The sequence below is a fragment of the Mastigoproctus giganteus genome, chromosome 14 (genome assembly GCF_048544385.1).
Source record: "Mastigoproctus giganteus isolate SK-2022 chromosome 14, ASM4854438v1, whole genome shotgun sequence".
NCBI lineage: Eukaryota > Metazoa > Arthropoda > Arachnida > Uropygi > Thelyphonidae > Mastigoproctus > Mastigoproctus giganteus.
Genome location: NC_143588.1, coordinates 45,313,650 through 45,338,467, shown reverse-complemented (window position 1 = coordinate 45,338,467; position 24,818 = coordinate 45,313,650). Strand labels below are relative to the sequence as shown.

Below are 24,818 nucleotides of genomic sequence, written 5' to 3'. Positions count from 1 at the left end.
TGTTTCTCCGAGGAAGTACCTGGAGCAATGTCCACAAGAGATTAGACATAATTATATCTCAAGAAATCTTGGTGATCCTAGCGTCTAGGATGGAATCCTCCATGGGATTATTTCCCATAGCAAGAGAAGTCAGTCCACTTCTCTACCCCTATTTTCTGTAGTCTTGCTTCATTTCTTCTCACTATTGGAGGGTTCCGTTGTTTGATCCTCCTCTCTTCTATTCTTTCCTAACTCTCCAGCTCCCAAACTTCTCCATCTATAGCTTTTTAATTACATCCTTATTTAGGCGCTCTCTCTCTCTCTCTCTCTCTCTCTCTCTCTCTCTCTCTCTCTCTCTCTCTCTCTCTCTCTCTCTCTCTGGTCTTTTGCCCTGGGTTAGTCCATCAGGCGTTAGTAGATCCTGGCCGCCTCCACGTGGTGGGGATGTGGGTGGAACGTTGTGACCAGGTGTTGCTACTTCCCATCTGCTAAGAACCAGGTACCGGCCGAGAACATAACAGCCCACCATATCACTATACTTACACATCCAACACACTACATAAAAATGGCCGGTTTTGGCATAAATCACTACACAAGATGTACAACGGCTGCTAATGGGGAAAACCCTGGGAACCGCCTCAACACATGAATGTCCCCCTGAATATGTATCCGCTTTCTTCTGTCATCTCGATAGAAGACAGGACCATTACGAGAAGATCTGGCCAAGGTCACCTCAACCAGAACAGACCACTATCTGGCTCTAACAGCAAAAAGAAACCATGCGATGTCCTGTCATCAACTGTCTCTTGAGATTGCTGCGGCCACAGGTGGAAACATTTCCAACTGGACAGTGTTAAGAAGGATCAATTCAAGTGGACTCTACTCAAGGAAGATAGCCATTACACACTGAGATTTTCAAATTGAATTTCTTGGAAATCAAACTGAATTTCCTCACAAAATATTCCACAAATGTATAAAAATACTTCTTAAACTTTCAGAAATACTGGACATTAATTAAAACTTGAATTGACACAATTCCAAATACAAAATCGACCAGTCGAACACATTCATATCAGCCATGCTCTTTGCATCAAAACAGGCAAATCGATCAGAGAACACGCAATTTACAGACATGATATATATGGTGTCTCAAAAATACACGGCATAACTTCAAGAATGAGTTCCTCATATGTAGACAATAAAAATATTTTATATCACATAGTTCCGGAAATGCTTGGTTCCCGAGTTATTAACCAGAATGTCTTATCTCCCGCAGGTGATTTCCTTCATCACAAGGTACTGACAGAATCTGGTGGTTTTCCATTCCGACCATGTACTCAAATCAGGAGCAAGCGGATATGCACTTTATGTACGGTTTGGCGGACGGCAATGCTCTGGAGGCTCGTCGTTTGTACCACGAAAGGTTCCCAGAACGAAGATGTCCAGACAGGAAAACGTTTGAAGGTATCCATCGCCACTTTTGTGAACATGGGACCTCTACACCTCGTGCTGCCGATAGAGGACGACCAAGATCTATGACTCCTGAAGTAGAGGAGGAGATTTGGGATGCTGTGCATGCCACTCCTGGAATCAGCACACGCAGAATAGCAATGCAACTGGCTGTTCAACGTTCGACTATTTGAAGAGTGTTGCGAGAACACCAACTGTATCCTTACCATCTGCAACGGATCCTGTATCCTTACCATCTGCCTTGTCACCAGCAGATTACCCTGCCCGAGTAATATTCTGCCAGTGGTATTCAGGCAGAAGGTGGACATTTTGAACAATTACTATAAGGTGATCTGAACAGTTAAGTGTCATAGACAGACCTTCAAAACTCGGAAACCAAGCATTTTCGGAACTATGTTGATATAAAATATTTTTATTGTCTATATATGAGGAACTCCTTCCTGAAGTTATGCCGTGTAGTTTTGAGACACCCTGTATAAACGGGTATATGAAAGAAATTACGGGTGACCATAACATAATAATTAGATTTTTTTTATTTGATTCCATTAGCATTTGATTCCATTATCAGGTAAGCCCAATAAGAGTCTTTCCTTGGTGCTTGAACCTGACTGCCTCCATGTGCCTTGGGACGGGAGTTAGGGGACAGGGAATCGGGTGTCCCCCTCCCCATGGCTGCAAAGTGCCAGGTGTTGGAACTCAACGCTCAACAGAATCAGCGTTTACTAGCCAATCAGCGCGAAGCATTCAATAGGGTCCTCTTAGTAAATTTAACCAACAATCCATTACAATATCCCAATGTTCTTCGGTTAACATTGAACAACTGCTCCTTTTCATAAACAAAAATATAATTAAACTTTTTAGTGAGCTACTGTAATGCGATTCGCTGTTCTATTCTGTTTTTGGCTTCTGTGAAACAAATTTTGTTCCGAATATTTGAGAGACAGAGAGAATCTTTATTGCAACAACCTTTGATTGTAACTGGTTTAAAGGTTAAATATTGTTGCACTTTCTCTTCACGGCCAAAATGCCAGGGGGTTACAATTTGCTCTTTTTACTTTTCAAAAATTCATAATTACAAGTTATACTCACAGACCTTTATTTTCATGTCTGCTGCTTAAATTTCTTTTCAGTTGCAATTTTTAATTTTACTGAGATATTGCTTATTCCTATCTGGGTACACAAATAATAAAAACGAACATTTACAACTGCAAACGTCAATCAATTTGTTGTCTACTTTATCAAATTCTGTTAATTAATGGCTTCTGTGCATCACAATGCCTGTGGCAACCTCTATATTGAAATGAAAACTTAGCTCTACTGGTATTTATAAACTTATCCAATTAACATACTCACGCCAATTTACTTCAGTATAATACAACTATAAATTTTAATTACTATATCATGATTAATGATTATTGAGCTACTTTTTGAGTTAATGATTTTTAAAGATGTAATTAGAATAATTGTCCCAGAGGCCCACATCTGGTGAGTATGGGCTCGGCACAACCAGGGTCCTGAGCTGGAATATCATAATTCTTCTCTTTTTTGGAGATTCTCTCTCTCTCTCTCTCTCTCTCTCTCTCTCTCTCTCTCAGGGTACACAATTTTTTTTTTTTTTTTTGGCTGGTGCAGCATAAGCCTCAGGCTTCCTTTCACCATACGGCTGATATTCCGATTAAGGTCGAAAATATCACGACTAAGCCAATCCCCATCAGGAGAAGAATCTTTCAGGGAGATGCCCTGAGCCCATTGTGATTCTGTCTCGCACTTAACCCACTATCCACCATGCTCAACAGTAGCAAGTATGAATATAACCTCAAAGAAGGAAAGAAGAACCTGTACACCCTCAGCCACCTAATGTACATGGATGACATCAAGCTCTACGCAGGAACCGAGAAGCACCTCCAGCAACTACTCCAGATCACCGAAGAATTCAGCAATAATATCGGGATGAAATTGGTCTACCGAAGTTTTGGTCAACCGAAACTGCCAGCTGCAGACCGGTAAAGAGATCAAACCCATGGCAGAGGGCAGAGGCCTACAAATACTTGGGGATAATGCAGGCTTAGCAGTTACAGCACAAGGAAATTAAGGCCTGCCTTACCAAAAAATACTATCAGAGACTCAGAAGCCTGCTGAAAGCAAAGCTGAACGGAAGGAACAGTTAAAGCCATAAACACCTATGCAGTCTCAGTCCAAACATACTCCTTCAGGGTCATAGATTGGACTAACACCGAATTGGAGGATATCATGAGAAAGACAAGGACAATGATGACCAAGAGCCGCCAACACCACCCGAAATCTGCCTTGGAGAGACTGACAATTGCCCGGAAAGAAGGAGGAAGGGGCCTGATAGACCTCATTGAGCAACAGAAAACAGCGATAGTTAACCTGAAGGATTACTTTCAGAAACACACAGCAGCACACCAGCGGGCCATAAGGAAGACGGACAAGCGGTATACCCCACTCAACCTAAGCGATGAGTTCCCCCAACCAGGAGGCACAAACGAAGCTAGAAAGATGGGCACAGAAGACACTCCATGGCAGACACAACAATGATCTCCATCAAGATCACATAGATAAAATTGCTTCCAATGCATGGCTCACAAGGGGGACGCTCTTCCCCGGGACTCAAGGATTCATGCTCGCCATCCAAGACTAGGTAATTAACACCAGGAACTATAGAAAATACATCACCAAGGAGCACGGGGTGTTAGTGGACACATGTCGACGATGCCACCTGGCCTCAGAAACGATCCAACACATCACCGCGGGATGCAAGGTGGTCACCCTGACTGAGTACACTCATAGACACGACCAGGTAACCAGGATAATACATGAGAGGCTAGCAAGGAAATACCAGTTGATCGAAGAAAGTGTACCGTACTACAGCACTAAAGATCCCAACCCACAAGCTGTACTGGGACCGCGCCATAATAACGGATAGGACAATCCCACACAACAGACCGGACATAACCCTTGTGGCCAAGAAGGAAAAGGTTACCTATCTGATTGACATAGCGGTACCTAAAACTAGCAATCTGCAGAAAACCCATGGGAAAAAAATAAGGAAGTACAGGAACCTAAGACAGGAGATCAAAGAGATATGGCATATGCAAAACAAGCAACGACCATCCCAATCATCATGTTAAACACAGGTATGGTGCCAAAGAAACAGCGTAGCAGCAATAAGTCTCACAGCGAACACCTACAAGGAACTCCAGAAAGTAGCAATCCTGAAAACCTGTAGGATAGTTAAAGAGTTCCTCGACCAACAGTAACACCAGACATAACAACAACCACCCTGTGTACTTGATAGCAATACCCGTTACGAGGTGGAAACCCCAATCAGAGAAAAATAATATAAGTGCAATAATAATAATAATAATAGACCTACAAATAACTAGGGATGATGCAGGCTCAGCAGTTAGAGTACAAGGAAATCAAGAAGTGCCTGACTGAAAAATATCATCACAGACTCAGAAGTCTGTTGAAAGCAAAATTGAACGGAGGGAACACATTTAAAGCCATAAACACCTATACAGCTCCAGTACTAACATACTCCTTTGGTGTCACAGATTGGACTAACACAGAGCTAGAGGATATCATGCGAAAGACATGGACAATAATAACCAAGAGCCACCAACACCACCCGAAGTCAGCATTGGATAGACTAACACTAGCTCAGAAAGAGGCCTGATAGACGTTTCTTGTGCCATGTGGCCGGGAGGAGCCCCCTCCCACCCAGATGGCACAAGAAACGAAGCTAGAAAGATCAGCAAAGAAGACACTCCATGGCAGACACTGCAATGCCCTCCATCAAGTTCACATTGATAACATTGTTTCCAATGCATGGCTTACAAGTGGGATGCTCTTCCACGAGACTGACGGATTCATGCTGGCCATCCAAGATTAAGTAATCAACACCAGAAACTGTAGAAAATACATCGCAAAGGAGACCGAAATGTCAGATGACACATGTCGACGATGCCACCTGGCCTCAGAAACGATCATATCCCAGGGGGATGCAAGGTGAGACTGAGTACGCTCGTAAACACAACCACGTAGCCAGGATAATACATCAGACGCTAGCGAGGAAATACCAGTTGACCAAAAAAGTGTACCATACTACAAGTACGAACCCTAGGCAGTACTAGAGACCCCAACCCACAAGCTGTAGTGGGATGGCGCCATAATAACGGATTAGACCATCCCGCACAACAGACCGGACATAACCCGTGTGGAAGATGGAAATGGCTACCTACTTGATTGACATAGCGGTGCCCAACACTAGCAATGTCCAGAAAACCCACGAGGAAAAAAATTAGAAAGTACACGAAACTGAGACATGAGGTCAAGATGTGGCATATGCAAGAAGTAACGACCATCCCGATCATCGTGTCAACCCCCGGTATGGTGCCAAAGATCCTACATAGCAGCCTAACAGCAACAGGTGAACACCTGTAGAATAGTCAGAGAGTTCCTCGACGAACAGTAACACCATACATAACAACCACCCTGTGTACTTGGTAGCAATACCCATCACGGAGTGGAATCCCCCCAATCAGGGAGAAATAATATAAGAGAAATAATAATAAGAATAAAGCGCATGGTGGGTTAGAAAAACTGACACAAATTACGAAAAGAATTAAAGACTTCTTTAGTTATGTAAACAAAATGAGGAAGTGAAAGAATCACATTGGTTCACTAGATAAGAATGTTGATGATCCTGCCCTAGTTTCCGATAAAGTGAACTACACTCATGCATGTATAATAATAATAATAATATTGGTTCTGTTAACATAATTATTAATTTTCACAGAGGAAATAGCGTTTGCCTTTCACGATAGGTTATAATAACTTCACTAGCACGATCACATCAAATTCTCAATTTACTATAAATATATGGGTTATACCAAATATTTTAAGTAATAATAATAACAAAAAATGGTAACTGCTTATGTCTAAGCTTCATTGAGTGGGATTGATTGAAATTTAATGTTGGAAATCGCTCTCTCTCTCTCTCTGTGTCTAAATCCAGCATTGCATCAAAGGCCTCTAGTAATTCTTTCTTTCGCTTTTAAATGTTTTATTTATTCACTGGCCCTATCTTAGGGCACCATTTATTTTCTTGGCCTCTTTACTCTTGTGAAAGGATCAGGAAAACAAACCATTGGTTGGATCCCATGGTGTGAGATTTCTGACACTCGTAGTACTTTCACTACTTCCGATGGGTGGAGGATTTAAAACACGCATAATTAGTGGCATTTCGCGTTCTCTTGTTGTGGATTGGGAATCAACCCCTACCCTAGTGATTGCTGCTCCCTGGTAGCTTACTGGCTAAGAAACAACGGGTTCTACCGGAACCCCTTATAGATTTAAATGCGTTATGGATTTAAATGAAGTGCTGACATTAAATACATATTTTCGATGGAATATATATTGTAATTGATATTGAGTAGAAGAATTGAGTTTTAATGAAAATTATCACCACCTGGAATCCAGAAATTTAAGATGCAGCAAGAATTAGGCCCAGTGTTGTCGCATTTCGAAGGTTCGACTTCATAGAGAAATTTCTAAAGCCGACGCTATGTAATTGAAACTACCCACCTATACGGAATGGGTGGATTTGCCTGAAAATTTGTATGTATAATTTTGACTTAGGATTCGTCATCATATCAAGCTGATGTATGAAGTAGAACACCCGATAATGTCTGTTGCCACCCTGACGTAGGAACTTAAAGGCCTTATAAATACGCTGTAGACGTTAGCAACAAACAAAATGGTGATAAAATGAACCTTTAAGAGTGTACAATGTCTTTAATACGCCTAAGGCAATGTTATGTGCAGCTGACTTACTTCGCGATGTGGTAGGATCATTGAGCTGCAAGAAGCTGGATGATCAACAAGAAAAATAGTCATTCGTGTGAGTCGTGATGCCCGAGCGGGTGGAGAGTATACCTTCCAATACAGTGGGTACAGGAAGGTATTAGGAAACGTCGACAGGGCTCTGGTGACATCAGAAGAACAACACAATCGATGATCCGCCGCTTAATGCTAGAAACAGTTCTATCACAGTCCAGATTGCACATGTTATAATGTCATCCTAATCTTCGCATACGTCAGAGAGCAAAATTAGCAGACAACAGCGAGAAGTGGTCGCTCTCGTGATCCATTGCCTCCTCTGAGGCTGATGCTGCCCAGTCGTCATCACGTTTGCATTGGTGCAGGAAGTGAGTTACTTGGGACAAAAGAACGTGTGATGTCGTCTCTAGTGATGAATCATGTTCCTGTTTGGGATCCCGGGGCGGCTGTATGCGCATCTGGAGAGATGCCAGAGACATAAGTAATCCAGTCTGCCTTAGGAGCAGCAACAGCCAGAATCATGGTATTAGGAGCTATCAGTTACAATTCACCTGTGATGGTTATTGATAACACTTCCTTCAACATCAGCGAAAGGGACACACGATGGAGGCGGTGTTCTCGTATGAGACGGAATAATGATCAATGGCCGCACCCCACTTCATATATTTGATAGCGTTACTGTAACTACGCAGAAGCACCGAAAACAGATCCTCGAACCCTATGTACCACTTTTTATGGGTGCGGTTGGCTCAAGTTTTATTTCATGCACGACAACGCCACTGCACATCGAGTGGTGGAGGAATATCTTGAAACTGAAAACACTAGACTTAAATACTATGGAACATGAGTGAGACGCCCTTGGGCATTGCATTGCACGCCGACAGTCAACTCCTCGGTCACTTGGTGAGCTTATGTCTGCGCTGAGGGAAGAATGCTATTTATTGCCACAGAATCGTATAGACACATTTATAGCGAGCATGCTTCACCGCTGTCAGGCCTGTTTAGTCATTGGAGGGGATCATACGCCGTACTGATGTAGTGTTACCATATTTGAGACTACAGCACAGTCACACCAGTTGGAAAACTTAGTTTCCCCTAAACCAGATCCGTACAAGTCTGTTTTGTGGTCCATAGTACATTTTGAAAGGAACAGGCACACAGAATCAGCAGAGGGTAGATAATAGGAAATTCTCCAAAATGTCAACGTATGAGGAAAAATTGAGGACCCGTCAATACTAAGCTAACGGCCCAGTCCGATCCAGCAAAAATATCCAAACTGCGATTGTGGCTATTTTCCATGGACTATGAGGACTTCAGGGTGATATAAATACTGTAGTATTTATATCACCCTGATAGTAGTAGTAGTGGCAAATGATGCAAGAAAGTAAACTTATATAGCATCCACAAAAAAACAAAAAAAAAAACAAACACATTTCACCCATCCATACTCTCAAGAATGTGTATAGGGTTTTTATTCAAATCAACTACTTCTACAACAACAAATGGAAGCCTGTTTCAAAAATCAACCGCCCTCTGGCTGAAGGCAAACTTGCACACATTTATCCTGCAACCATGCTTCCTCAACTTGAATTTGTGACCACTCATGTGTGTTCATTTGCTGAGAGTACAGACACTCATGTGTCTGTACTCTCAGCAAATGAAGAATGCCGTCAATAGTTAGTTTATTTAATCCATCAAGTCCTTAAAAACCTCAATCAGATCTATAGAACTGAAGCCTTTCTAGGCAGGAGCACCGCTTTGTTCTCTTCACCAATCTGGTTTCCCTTTTCTGCACCCGTTCGAGCAGATGTACATCTTTCCTGAAGTGAGGCCTCCAGACTTGCATATAGCACTCAAGATGCAGCCTAACCATGGCCTTGTACCAAGGGAGAATCATCTCCTTATTCTTGCTAGCAAAGTTTCTGTGTACCATTGACAAAACCACATGAGTTGTCCTGGCAGCGTGGCAGCACTATTTAGAGAATTTCATATCTGACTGCACAATTACCCCAAGTTCTTTTTCATTTTCTGCTACCCTGAGTGTAGTAGCGTACAGTTAATAAGTTACTCTGGGATTACTGTTACCCATATGCAGTACATTGCATTTGTAAATGTTAATCTTCAACTGCGATTTCTGAGTTCACAAACCTAATTTTCCTAGATCTTGTTGCAGTAACTCACCCTCATCACTTTCATTAACCACCCTACCAAACTTTGTATTATCTGCAAACTTAGACATTAAACATGATGTACTTTAATCAATATCATTGAGGAGCGGTAACTTTCCCTTAATGCTACATTGCTCCAATTTGTACAGCAATATTTTATGTGCAACAGCATCAAAAGACTTTCTGAAATCCAAGTATATGACAACAAAATTATGTTTTGCATCCAGTTCCTTGGTCACTGCAACGTAGTATCCATCAGATTGGTTAGACAAGACGGCCACTTAACAAATCCATGCTGTGACTGTAGTATAATTACATTCCTGTATAGATGGTTCTTCATTACTTCTTTAACCAGTGACTCCATTATTTTCTCTGGAACAGAGGTTAAGCTAACGGGTCTGTAATTACTCATGTCACCTTTTGATCCCCATTTATAAATTTTGGATACATTCCCACATCTCCAGTCCATAGATGCTCCCAGTCCTGAATCCAAAGATGCTCTCATAATTATGGCTAAGGGTATGCTTACCTCCTTTGCTACCTTCCTTATATTAATTGGATAGATTCCATCCATTTCAGTCGCCTTTTTCGTGTTGTGCTTCAACGATTTCTCTTCCACTTTCCTTTCGGTTATCACAAAATCATTTAGCTCCCCATTGAAGTTTGATAAACTTCTGACATCCCCTCCCATAAAGAATTTCTCTTGTGTGAATGTAGATGCAAAATACTTATTCAATTTGTTAGCAACTTGAGCAGGGTCATCAACAGTTAACCCATTGACATCAAGTGGCCCAATGTGATTCAATCCCTTCCTTCTTATGAAAGCATAAGCATAAAAGTCTTTGTTGCTTTTCTTTGCCAGAGACTTGCCATAACTTGCCTAACCTCTTTTGTGATTTGATTGCAGACTAATTTATATCTGGCATAGGCCTTTGAATCACTTGATAATTTATATGCATCCCATCTATTTTTTTTTTCTCTGCCACATGTCTTGATAGTTCATCTAACAACCATTTAGGTCTAAGCCTTGAACAGTACAGTATTTCTTTGTTGGTACGAAAAGCCTGGTGGCTTCTATGATTACTTCCCAGAATGCTTCCCATTTAGAATTTGCTGATGGTAACGTCATCAATTGGTTCCACTGCAACCGTAGGGTAGCAAGCAGGCAGAGGGCTCCATAGTTAAGAGCTAATTTCTGTGTCATAATATTATGACAAAACATCAGTCATACGTTCGCCTTAACGTGTCTTAAAATTGAATTTCAACCTAGGCTTTTCCTACATTCATGGTGTGGAAAAGTAACGATTATACGCATTGTGGCAGCAGAACACATTCTGGAATGCCTCCTACTCAAACAAGAAACATCAGTGGAGGGAAGGAAGATGCGTCAACTAGGGTTCTGACATGACGCAAGGGGCTTCGACCACAGCAGTAAGTTATAGAAAAGAGGAATTGGGGGAGAAATATAGGCCCAAAATGGCTGTATGCTCTGGAAGTCCAATCTGGTTCTAGACGACAGAGCCTCAACTGGAATGCAGTCAGATGCATATAGTTGCTGCCCTCAGTTCTGGTATGTGATGTTGGTTCGTGTGGATATATGATATCCAGCGTAGAAGATGCACGTGATTTTAGACAGTGTTTTCTTTTTATTATGAAGCCTGTGGTCTTTTACAACCGATAGAATATGCCACTTTTTATAGACCATTGACAATCTACAGCGATACAAGTGCCACCTTCGCTGTTGCATTCAGGATACTCCCAAAAACGTCATAATAATGATAGCTGACTTGTGGAATTATGGGATTTATTGGTTAGCTGTTGTTGGGTTTAGGCGTATCAGTACTTTTAGCCATATTGCGCCGTTTATAATGTCTAACTATTATATTAGGCCACACAGGGGCGTATTCAGGGGTGGGCAGAAGGGGAATATGCCCCTCCTTAACCCAAAATTTTTTTGAACGCCTCCTGCTTTCTAAAAAACTCACTGGTCGATATGCCCCCCTCCCCCTTACGATGACACCTGGACATGGTCGCCATGCCCTCCCCCCCCCGTTACGATGATATCTGGATACGCCACCGAGGCCACCCAAGTATTTAAATTCATTTGCCGTGCTGTGTGTCTTATGTCTGTCAATTGCGTGTGTTCTATGGTCGATTTGTCTGTTTTGCTGGATGAAAAACCCCAGTTTCTGGGGAGAAAGCCTTGCTATCTACGTCTGAGACCGACTAACTCAGCCACGGAGCGTATATAATGTCTGTAAAATGCGTGGGTTCCATGGTCGATTTTCTGCTTGCTGGACGAAAAACCCGATTTCCGGGGAAAGAGAAAAACCATGCTATTCTCGCCCTAAACGGACTAACTCAGTACGCTGTGGAAAAGGCCCATTAAATTCTTCATTAACAAGATTATAACTTGGGTCTTTTCCACCCGGTCTGGGGAAGGCAGTGATTATACTAATTGTACTACCCACGAAGGCGGAATAATGGGGCTCTTGGTACAAACCCGCATTCTCTCCTCTGTATCAAATATTATTTATTGTAGGTTTTGCTTCAAAATTGTTCTTTCCATGTTTGGTCCTCTTCGCACCAAGTCAGTTGAAAACAGTCCCCGTTAGAGCCATAGTTGAAACTTGACTACATCAAAGAATAAATAAATAAAATAAAATAAATAAATAAAATAAAAATAAATTAATAAAACCCAGTAAATAAATAAATAAAATAAAAATAAATTAATAAAACCCAGTAAATAAATAAATAAAATAAAAATAAATTCTCAGTGGAAAATACATTTATTTTCCACTGAGAAACTGGATTTTTAATCCGACCACACAGCCAGACAGACCATGCAAATATGCTTAGCTTACAGATATGATATATTGATGCATCATTGGCATTAGTTGTCTAGACATATTCGAAACGATCACAAACCCGCTTTTAATGAGGTGTGTAATAGTTAGTTATTATGCATTAAACATTTTATGCTGCTAATATTGTTTATTATATCAAAAGTTGAATGATCAGTGGAGTGACAACTTTAAAATATCCATTGAAAGGCGAGCCTTTCAAGCCAAGTCTTTCAGCGAGAGAGAGAGAGAGAGAGATCAATCCTTGCGTGAAGTTCAATTATGCATACTTCCTGCATTTTTCACTACAAATACAGTACTAGGTTATGTCAAGAATGAATTTCTCAAATTGCTCAAAGGGTTTTCCCGTGCTGTGCCCAGCCCCTTCAGTTCACTGACCTAATGCATAGTTGCTAATTGACTTTGATGATTCTTTTAAAGATACAACAAATTGGAAAAACTGATTCTACAAGCTTATTTGTTGAAGTTGAGAATTATACAACGGAAAGATCTTTATACCGCAAATATGGCTGGGCAGAAATGTTTATAAGCTTGAATATGCAATTACTTTAAGCTGCATTACAATGATGTGTAATGTACGAAATGAATCCTATTATGAACATAGCTATCATTTTATTTATCTGACATATGACAGCAGAATCTCGGTGAAGGAATTCTATGTTAAGCAATATTGATTTTGGTTCGCACATAAAGTTCGTGGGTAGCACAGTTGGTATAATCGTCGTCACCCCCCTACATGGTGGAAAAGACATGAGTTCGAATCCGGTCAATGACGCGAGGAATTTTCACGGGTCTTTTTCTCAAAGTGGCTGAATTAGTCATTCTCAGACAAGGAAATCGTGGTTTTTCCTCCATCAAACAGCAAATCGACCACAGACCCATGCAATTTACAGACATAATATATACAACGCAATATGATCTAAGTCGTTGATGCACCTAAAACTCTGCAACGACAACAACTTCGCCAAATATGCATACAGCAATGTTGATTTATGAAATTTGAATAGGAGACAAAATGATAAGGTTGATTTTTATAGGGGTTTTAGGCGCATCAGTAACTCAGGCCATATTGAGCCGGATATGTCTGTAAATTTGGGTGTAATCTGTGGTCGATTTGCTGTTTGCTGGACGAAAGAGCCGAGTTTCTGGAGAAAAAATATACTACCCCTGCCCGAGACCGACTAACTCAGCCACATTGTGAATAAGACCTATAAAAAATTCCTCGCATCACTGACGAGATTAGAACTCAAGTCTTTTCCACCCAGTGTGGGGAGTATGGCGATTATACCAACTATGCTACCCAGAGAGCAAACAAAATGATAAATACACAGGTTCTGAAAATAAATATGTGATTATTAATAACTCCAGAATGAGTTAAAATTAATAAATGAAAGACAGGATTTGAAAGCTTTCAGGCAGATCTTTTGTAAAATACTCTGATAAATCATTCTGACGAATGCCTCTAATAACCTATAAATTACTCAATTAGCTTTAACAACCTGATTTTCGGTTCCATGAATTTAAAATAAAAGTCAAGTCCATTTTAACATAATATTCAGGGTGGTACTTATTCATTCTCCCATGGATTGCGCAAAAATGAGAAAAAAGATGGGCAGACCTCTTCTGCGTCTTCAATAAATCCAGTAAGAGCATAATCAGCTGGGAGAAATGGGAACAAAAATGAAACTGAAACAGCATAAAGATGCCAATGCGGAAGTCTACTAAATACAACCAAACAAAAAAAAAAAAAGAGAGTAGTTGAAAAATAAAACAAATAATGACCAATTTAGATCTCAATGACTGAATCCATTTTGTTCAGATTGGGTAATATTATTTCTTTACATAAGGACAATGAAAAGGATATCGTCCTAATCTATGGAGTCATCTGTATTTCAAACTCCCTGCTCAATATATTTTAACCCGTGATTTTCAAACTATTAATCATAGTATGCATTTTAAAACTTTCTTCTCCCAGAATCACCAGCCTTACTGTCTTCTGGAAGTACGTCTCTAGTGTCATTGCTTAAGGAGGGCAGATCGATCTTATTTATACGGATCTAGAGAAGGTTTTTGCCCGTTTTTTACAGTCTACTCAAATGTAAACCCAGTGTACTTACTCTGTACGGTACTTCTCTGGTTAAACCTTCGTGGCTGAACTTATGGACCTGCTGGATTTTCATGTTCCATCTTCATTCCTCACAGAAAAGTTACTTCTAAATTACTTTAGATGCCAAAACTCCTCTTAGCAGAACACCATTGGTTATTCAGTATCAGCATGTCACTCAGAACACACTGTGTTCTTCTAAGAATATTCATTTATAACAGTTCGACTAAGGTTTCATGGGTTTTACTTTCTCTTCAGTGGAGACTCCTGTCCCAGCTGAAAGTAAACTCTAATTTCACTGCTTTTATTAAACTAGCTGCGCTGTTTTTATTTATTTTAAATTCTTGTGGCTGTTCAATAAAGAGTGATCATGATTTTTCACAAACAACCGTACTGCTTGCTATTTCTAGTCGAGCTGAGGAATTTAAGATTAAACAATACTGAATCACACAGCGACTGCGCAGTTGACTCGTGCGCACAATGCGATCTTATCGGCGTAATGGATGGTTACTGTAGATGGTGACGTTCTGCACAAGGTGATAATGGCGGATGAGACATGGCTTCATCATTTCGACCCAGAGAGTAAGCAACAAAGCTTTGTACCAGCATGTTGTGCCACGTAATACGACTGTTACAGGACCTTACTACAGAACTGTTCTGCACACTTTGCTGGATCACAATCTTCGCAAAGGACCACAACTGCACGCAGGTGGGTGTATGTTGCATCACGACAATGCGAGACCTCATATTTCTCATACTGCCATCGAGTACTTAGCCAGCATTAATGTCAAACGTGTTCCTTATTCGCCCTACAATTTATTTTTTATTTTCAAAAGTCAATGAAGATGCTGCTAGAAAAACGTTTGCAGTCATCAGAAGTTGTAAAGACATCGGAGGCTTCCACCATGTTTTCGAAGAATGGCAGAAACGTTGGAGTAAGTGCATTTCATCAAATGGGGACTCCTTTGAAAAGGACCATCAAAACATGGATGATTAAAAAAGGTATGTTATAAGAAAAATCAAATACATTTACTGAAATAATACATTATATATTTTAGTTTAAAGAAAAAACATCACTGGCACATTGACTAGCTACAGAGTATTAAAGCTCGTGAGGCGTACTTAAAAAGAACTTTCTTCTAAACACGAGTTTTTTTGTTTTTTTTAATCATCTCTTTTTCAATAACGGCGATCCAAAAGTCACGAACTTTTTGGGACTGCAGAATACTCCTAAAAAAATAATAAATAAATAAATTAATGTTAAAGAAAATAGGTACAAATCCAGCCCAATTTTAAAGAACAGAAAACCACATATATGTAATTAAAAATTCTAAAAATTAAAGTGATAGTAAACTATATAAATAATAAAAGCCTACTATTGGTTGCAGATAACGATTAGCTTAATAAACTTAATTAATTAAGTTTATTAAGCTAATCATCTAAATCACTATACAATTTAAGGTGACGTTTCAGGCGTCTTACCGATACCCATCATCAGATCATGGGTATCGGTAAGATGCCCGAAACATCACCTTAAATTGTATAGGGATTTAGGTGAGCTTATAGAGCTTAATAAACTATAGTATTAATTTCACGTGGCATTAATTATAACAATAATCTTAATGGAAAACAACCATGTAACGTCCGTCCCTAATTATATAAGATATACTGTATTTTCTCGAATACCCCGCGCTCCTGAATAAACAGTGTATGTTAAGAGATAAAAAGAAACTTTGTGCGAATTTATTGAAATATATATAGTGTGCTATTTTCAAATATCAAAACGTTTGATTTGTTTACAGATAGGAGGCCAACTGCATTACCTTTAATCATTAATAAGAGAAAATCGTAGGAGAATTTTATTTATTTTGATTTTTAAATGCCGTTGACTGTCTTAAATGTTCACAATATTATATATTGTGAAACAGAATAAATATTCTGTTTATACTTTGGGACGACCACACGATTTCATAAGATGGAGAGAATACAAGAAACAACACCGTATTTAGCAGTCACGGGCTTAAATTTTATGCACCCTCGATTGACCACTCGGCTACTGCCCCTTACAGAAATTAGATCCAAAATGGCCTATTCTCTAGAAAAAATACCTGCATTCCTTCTAGTTATCAGTTATTATTGCTTATTATTTGATCAGTTTTCCATTCTGTGCTTTTAGTATTAACACGTCTATTTTTGAATAAAAAGCTATAAATGGTTAAAGTTTTCAAAATTAAAATATGAAATAAATGCAAAAACGCTGTATTTAAAAATACTAATCGGTATATCACATACTTGTGTTATTTTTAGCAGTGGGGTTTTTACTATCTTGAGGTAAAATTTCTGTAATTAAAAGTTTATTTCTTTAATCAACAGAACACCCAATCGTGTCTGATAAGGAGTACAGACTTAGTTGCGTCTCCTATTCGCTCTATCCAATCAAAGTTCAAACTGTTCGAGTCAAAGCCAATCGTAGTGAGGCGCAGTTATCCTAGAGGCGGGGAAAGCATCGTAGGAGTGACAAACGCCGTCCTAAGGCAAACAAACTGCAGTGTCACTTAGGCGCAAGGCACGCGACAAACAAACTCGTGAATTACTTGACGTTTTTCTATTTTGGTGATTTTAATTAATGAAAATTAATTAAAGGGATAAATACTGAGCCTTGCTTTTTAACAGCCTTACACATCTTACTCAGCTGCAAGAAAGGTGAGTACAAATTAAGAAATAAAAAAAAAAAAACAGTAAGTAGCTTTCGCAGCTTTAACTTATATTACGAAACTAGTTTTACGATCATGATAATTCCAAAGTTCATTAGATATATTTAATAAAATAATAAAAAATAGTAATAAATAGGCTTAAAGTGAGTGGCCATTTCTTCCGTGCTGCTTTTTGGTGTGTCGTTGAAAAGTAGGAATGCTATGAGGATAACTGAAAGGCTTTATTTTTGATAAATCTACTAATATTATTTAAACTATTATGAAATAAAAGACACTTAAAATATGCGACCCTTGTTACTATAACTAGCATATAGAGGATTTTGTCCAAATAGTAATTTACAACGGTATAGTTTACTGAATACATAAAAATTAAAGAGATAAAGCATGGATTCTAATCTATTAGCAAGAATCTTGTCGCATAGGCTGTTTCCAGCTTTAGTTTCTTCATCTATTCCACGACCAGGTCGGAGGAGTTCACAAGATACATAGAATACGATAACAGCATCCTATTTAGCAGTCACGGGCTTGAACCCCGGTCATTCAAAGCACGTGACTGCTAAATACGGTGCTGTTTCTCGTATTCTATGTATCGTGTGAACTTTTCTGACTCTGTGGTCGTCCCAGAGTATAAACAGAAAATTTATTTATTACCATGGGAAAGATTAATAAACTAAGGCTGGAAACAGAGCCTACTAGATAAGTTGGTGCTAATCTAAAATCGTTATTTAAAACTTAATATTTTTCAGTGATCCAGCTTCACTGTTTGTTTTTATAATAAATTTCCTTGACTTTTTTTTAGCATTCACTGTGGTTCTTTTGTTCTATTGTCAGAGAGCGATACTGTGGTCATGGTTTTGTCAATATAACTTTTATAATAATCTCTGTCTGGCTTGAGATTTGGGGTCAGCTTTTTAAAGAAAGGATGCATGCCATAGAAAATCTGGGTTTCTGACATTTGGAAGAAAACTCCAGTGAACTCGTCTAAGTGGTATCCCGATTTCTACACATGCTAGTATATTCTGTGTTTCTCATCGATCGTGTGTCACTGAACCCATTCAAGGCGAAATCAGTTCCACCTTGAATGGCCTGTAGATTCTCAGACAGAACAGTCTCACGCAAATATATTCCCTGTTGTTTTAATGAAGTGATATCGGATAACGTATTTTCGTAACGAAATCGCATTGTGACATCTGCTTGTTTATAATAAGCAGCTGTTTTTCTTTATCTTCCCAAAACGAAAACTGTAATTTAATCTAAAGGAACAAAACACATACCTCGATAACTGTTTCTTCAGTATTAGTGAAAATTTGGTAGGGTTACCAATTTTCCCATTCAAATCTGCGTACAAAATAACCTCCACTCAGAGAATGTGGAAAACAAAAACATGCAATTTTGTATTTCTGGGGACAAAATTAAATTGTGAATTTAATTTATAATTAGACATTTCAAATTATAGCCCTATTATATAATAATTTTAATTAATTATGAAATACAACGAGCATCATGAATTAAATTATAAAATAAAATAATTATTAACTTACATGCACCTAGGAGGACTATCGATCCCTCTTTTATGTCCGGCCAGCAGGATTTATACGTCCTTCACAACGAGTTGTTCTAGTATTGCACTACCTTCAAGTGAATGAAATATCCAAAAGGTTAAGCTACGATTTATTTAAAATACAAGATAAGAGCAAAATGATAGGGATGAATGACATCACCAAAAGGTTAATGGGACAAATGCGCTACTTAAATCTTACTGAAAGTAGTGCGCTACCATAGTAACTCGATGTGAAGATAAAGTTTGTCCTACTATGAATATTACAACCATTGCATAAACACAGCAGGTTAAATTCAACTGGCATTGATCTTTGTAGAGATTGCGTAATTGATGAGCAGAATATTAACCAGGAAAAAGGGCATTCGTAATAAAGAGCTTAAGAGAGTGACTCACGAGACTTCTTTGAAGGTCTTGTGAGTCACCTTTCTAGGGCACAATTTAAAATTTGGCTATAGCTAATTTTAATTTCTCTTATTAAATGCTGATCTCACAACGTGTCACTTCACTATTTCACTAATTTTAAATAATATAATTCTCCGAAAGGAGAGCATTTTTCTATTTATTTAAGAGGAGGATAGAGTGGTCATCCATTGGTTTCACTTGTAAATTTGAGATAAAAATTTAAGTTAAGGCATTTGTGAACTTCCATATCGGTGCTTTTACTCATAAATGCATGGAATTAAATTTAATTTTCAAATCAGCAATGCTTTTTGTTTGTTTGTTTTTTTTTTCTAAAAATAGAGTTCATGGGTGAGAAACTGTCCTATCATAGACTTTGGATATATAGTTTTTTTGAACTAGGCATGTTATTACACTTACTGGCAAAAACATTAGAAAACATTTGCAATTTGGTGTCAATATATAATTAAACGTACAGTATGCAAATGTATCTTGTCATGTGGTCTGATCATTAGGTAATATGGTATCAGAAATGATGTACGCTTTCTGGGACTTCTAAATCAATCCAATCACGGTTAAAACAGGTAATCTTTCTAGTTTTCAGAAAGGCATTTTTGTTGGAGTAGGTTTATCAGGAGCCACAATTGAGAACACACTCACTGGCGTGCCGAAAATAACCATCTCAAAAGTATACAATGAGTGGAAAACGAAGGGAGAATGCAGCTCTAATAAGAAGAAATGCGGCAGAAAGTTGGTACTCCAGTATCCAGACCTCATGAAGTTAAAGTGAATTGTGCGCCAGAATAGAAGGTCCAATGCGCAGCAAATGACTGAAAAATTTTATTTAGGCAAAAAAAGATCCATTTCCAACCGCATTATATGGCGGGAGTTGAGGAATCTGGGATTTGGTAGTCATGTCTATAGGAAAGCCACTTGTTTCTGTAAAAACTAAAGATTCAATGGGAGTGATGCCGCCAACGCTAAGACTAGAACAGTGGAAAAAATCGCGTGGTCTGATGAGTTTCGATTTACACTTTTTTTTGCACCAGTGGTAGGGTGAAAGTGTGGCGTAAACTCATGAAGGCAAACATCCAGACTGTCTGGTGCGGATGGAAGTGATATCACGGTATGAGGTATGTTCTGTTGATAAGGACTCGGTCCGCTGATATTGTTAGAGGTCGTGTTACCTCCGATGAATATCTTTCTGCCATATTATCTGATCAACTTCATCCTGCAATGCTTCATTTTTACAAGGATTGCGATGGATTCTTTCAAGACGCCAACGCAACTATCCACTGTGAAAATATTATATCTGAATGGTTCGAGAAACATTCTGAAGGTTCCCGACATCTACCGTGACCACTAATTCTCCAGGTCTGAACCAATTGAGAACGTCTAGGGTACGTCAGAAAGGACAGTTCGGAGTTATAGAAGTCGGTATAGAAGCTGACAAATATTCTGATGGAAGAATGGTCAAATCTGGAACTGAAATCCCTCAGACACCCAGCAGAATCCATGTCACGACATGTACGGGCTGTAATTCGATAAAAAGGTAGCCATACTAGGTACTGAATAAAGGTTTTCGAATTTTTTGGCCAGTGAGTGTAGTATTCATAAATGAAATAAAGTAGTGTTTATAAACACCGTACATATCTTTGGCATTAATCTATAAAAAAAAAAAAAAAAAAAAAGAAAAGAAAAGAAGGAAAAAATAAAAAACATCTACTTAAATTCGACAGCACAAATCGTGTTCAGTATTGCTTAATAGCGCTATAATAGATCGTGATAATCATAACAAATTACCATTGCACGTATCTGATGATGTTTTACTATCTTCCATTTAAGATAACGATTTTTCCTAATACACGTGCGTGTGTCGACTTTCTCACTTCCATGTTTCGAAACGGAAACCCTGACATTTTTCAGGTTGAAGGACGCAGATTCACGGATGCCTTACCAAAGGAGACACTCTCCTCTATTAGTCACAGATGAGCAATTTAACGACTGTGTCGTACGTACTGTATTTGCTTTGCTTTGTTTCTAGTACATTGAACCGCAGACATCACGGTGATCCAGAACGTAGTTCAGTAGTAAATGACTGGTGTTCGATGTTTCAAGAAATTAGAGCAATTGAAATGCTAACTTATTGTCGCATTTTAAATGCGAGAAAAAATCATTTTAAAACCTTCTTTAAAAGTTAGTTTGGAGAATAAGCAAGTAACCACTTTCCTTTTATCTAAAGTCACGCAATTCAAAACAACTTCCAATAATCTCTTAAATTGTTACACGTATGAAATTATTCAATTGGTATACACCAATTGAATAATTTCATACCTATATATACCTATTTCTTTTCATCATATATACCTATATATACCTTTCATCATTGTTCTTAAAAAAATTGAAAAAAAATCAATTTCTTTCAGTTTTAATATAAAATTTGAAAAAGTATTCGATTTTAAATTAAAATTTTAATAATATCCCCACTAGTTTTCCTCGAAGAAATATTCATATGCTTACATATGAGTATGCAGATCACCCAGGGCGCCGTAGCCGATTGGTCAGGCGCGAGGGTGCATAGGTACACGTGCCTTTGAGTGACCGGAGTTCAAGCGCGCGTGACTGCTAAATATGGTGCTGTTTCTTGTATTCTCCCTATCTTGTGAATTCTTCTGACCGTGTGGTCGTCCTGGAGTATAAACAGAAGCTTTATTTATTTTAAAGCTCTCTATTACTATCACGTATTTTGAATGTATGCCTTGCCTCTCTTCGAAGGAAATGTTAAGGATTTCCTGTAACGGACTCTCACCATCTAGATCAAATTATAGTAATGACCTATGTTGACTAGCATAAAACTACTGACATCATTGAACACAATCAGACGTTGAATGATATTTTTACTACCATCGTTCAAGAAATTTCGACTTTAGATTTAAGAGTTGTAAGTTATGGTAATCTTAAAAATTAAAAAGTTAAACAGCATCAAGGCCTTATCTTGGGCATTATATATATATATATATATATATATATATATATATATGAGCTGGATATCATCATTCTTCTCTTTCTTGGTGATTCCCTTCTACTTTTGACTCTCTCTCTCTCTCTCTCTCTCTCTCTCTCTCTCTCTCTCTCTCTCTCAGGGTAATTCAGATTTTTTTTTTTTTTAGCTGGTGCTGCATAAGCTTTAGGCTTCCTTGCACCATATGGCTAATAATAATAATAATAATATGTATTTTAACACAGAAGTTTATATGCTCTACTTGTAATAAACTCTGGCATAATAAAAAATAAACATTTAATATAAATAATATGATAAAACATTATTTGATATTTCGATTTAGCTGAGGTAAATAAAAAAAATAAATACCTTTGATTTATATCAAAAGGTATTTATTTTTTTATTGAAAATAAGACAAGTCTATTTAAATTTCATAATAAACTACAATGATTATTATTTTTTCAAATACTAATTGATTAAAATAAATAAGTAAATACTGTAATTATAATTTTGGCTTACTTTAACAAACTTTGATCACTCTAACTGATTTAAGAGGTGTTTAAATAATTTCAAGGACGCGGTAAAACTAATAGAACGTTAGGCTTAACCTAAACTAAACGGATTTGCAATGAATTGTGAGAGTCTAAACACATAAATCATAAATTAGTTCCCATTAAATGTTTTATTACTCATAAAATATGACTAATGGCGGCCGAAGCTTTCTCGCTTACTTTTATGGCACGTGCCTAGAGTTCGAATATCACTTTTGCATGCGTGAAAACAATTTGAATACATTTAGGCTTATCTCTGCTATTGACACAGTTGGAATTTGCGAGGACAAACAGTGACATTTTAATTTCATAATTACTTTGGCATACATATATATTCCACACTTTGAACTGTTAATTAAAATAAGCTAGAACGAACAATAAAAATGGAATCACAAAAACGATATAATAAAAAATATAAAAAAGAATTAGGTAATTCCGGTATAGTTGCAGAGGAAGAAATATTTGTGAAGTGCCAACCAAGAGATTAAAAGTCACGGTAATCCATAATAGAGATGATCTTGTCTAGAAATCTGAGTGTAATCGAAAGTGAGCATACGAGCTCTTTTTTGCGAGAAATAAGACTGGAGTGAGTTTTAGAGCGAATAAAGATAATTAAATCTTCTTAATCTCGCTGAAAATTACTTGGAGATCGGCAGTTAAAGACTTGGTGGAGAATATTCGATAAGTTGAAGCTGTTTGTATAGGAGAAAGTTTTTTAAATTGGAAGGTGGGCGGAGGGCGCAGTGGGATAGCATCAGCAAATTTATAGATAGGATTTCTAGTCAGAGGAAGAAAGTCACCTTGGGGAACACCAGCATTAGTGGAGGAGATGAAAGACGGATAGCCGTCTACCATTAATCGCAGTGAGCGGTAAGAGAGAAAATTAGATATCCAATTGCAAAAAATAGTCGGCAATCCATAAGACGGGAGTTTGTTTAGAAGACATTCATGCCATACACTATCAAAAGCCTAAGAGCAATCAGTTTCAGTTTCACAGAACTTTTCCATCGAATTTGTTATTGAAGATAAGTAACATAATGAGAGAGATTTGCCACCCTTTTTAGGGATTGGCTTAGGGATTTAGGGATTAGCATTAGCATTAGCATTAGTAGAGGCATTTGATGCAAGAAAGCAAGCTTATGCAGCATCAGCCAAAAAAAAAAAAAAAAAAACCCACTTCCACCTCACCCCTCTGTTCGTTCCAAATACCTGTCCAGCTGAGCCTTAAACTTATTTAGGCTATCAACCTCCACCACAAGGGATGGAAGTCTGTTCCACCAACCAACCACCCGCTGGCTAAAGGCAAATTTCCTCACGTCTATCCTACATCTATCTTTCCTCAATTTGAATTTATGCCCTCTCAGGTGATTTTTCTGAGCTAGAGGAAGAATCCCATCAACATTGAGCATGCTTAAACCATTCAAGGCTTTATACACCTCTATCAGATCATCTCGCTGGTGCCTAGTCTCCAGACACTGTAATTTGCAAAACTTAAGCCTTTCTTCGTAAGAGCACCCCTTTGTTCCATTCACTAATCTTGTTGCCCTTCTCTGTACTCGTTCCAGCAGCTCTACATCCTTCTTGAAATGAGGCCTCCAGACCTGTATACAGTACTCTAGGTGTGGTCTGACCATTGCCTTATACAAGGGAATAATCACCTCCTTATCCCTGCTGGAAAAATTCCTGTATATCATTGACAATACTCCATGAGCTACTCTTGCAGCCCGTCTGCACTGCTCAGAGAACTTCATATCTGCCTGCACAACCACCCCCAAGTCCCTTTCATTCTCTACCACTGTCAGTGTAGTACCACAGAGTTGATACGTTGCTCTGGGGTTGCTGTTTCCCATGTGTAGTACTTTACATAGTACATTAATAAATAATTGGGAATTTATGAAGCATTAGTAGGGCATATGATGCAAGAAAACAAGCTTATACAGCATCAATCAAAAAAAAAAAAACCCCTTCCCATTTCATCCACCCATTCACTCCAAATGCCAGTCCAGTTCCGCCTTGAAGTTATTTAATCTGCTGACCTCCACTACAACAGATGGAGGTTTGTTCCAACTATCAACCATTAAGCAAATAATATAGATCTGTATTTTGAATTAATATCTCTTATTTTGAATAAAGTATACCCTC

At 38.4% G+C, this 24,818-nt stretch overlaps 1 protein-coding gene across 1 annotated transcript in view; it reads left to right on the top strand.

Moving 5' to 3' along the window:
• The window catches only part of LOC150075101 (uncharacterized), a 158,002-nt gene that overhangs the window by 68,286 nt on the left and 64,898 nt on the right, over positions 1 to 24,818 (top strand). The gene's annotated exons all lie outside the window — the stretch shown is intronic.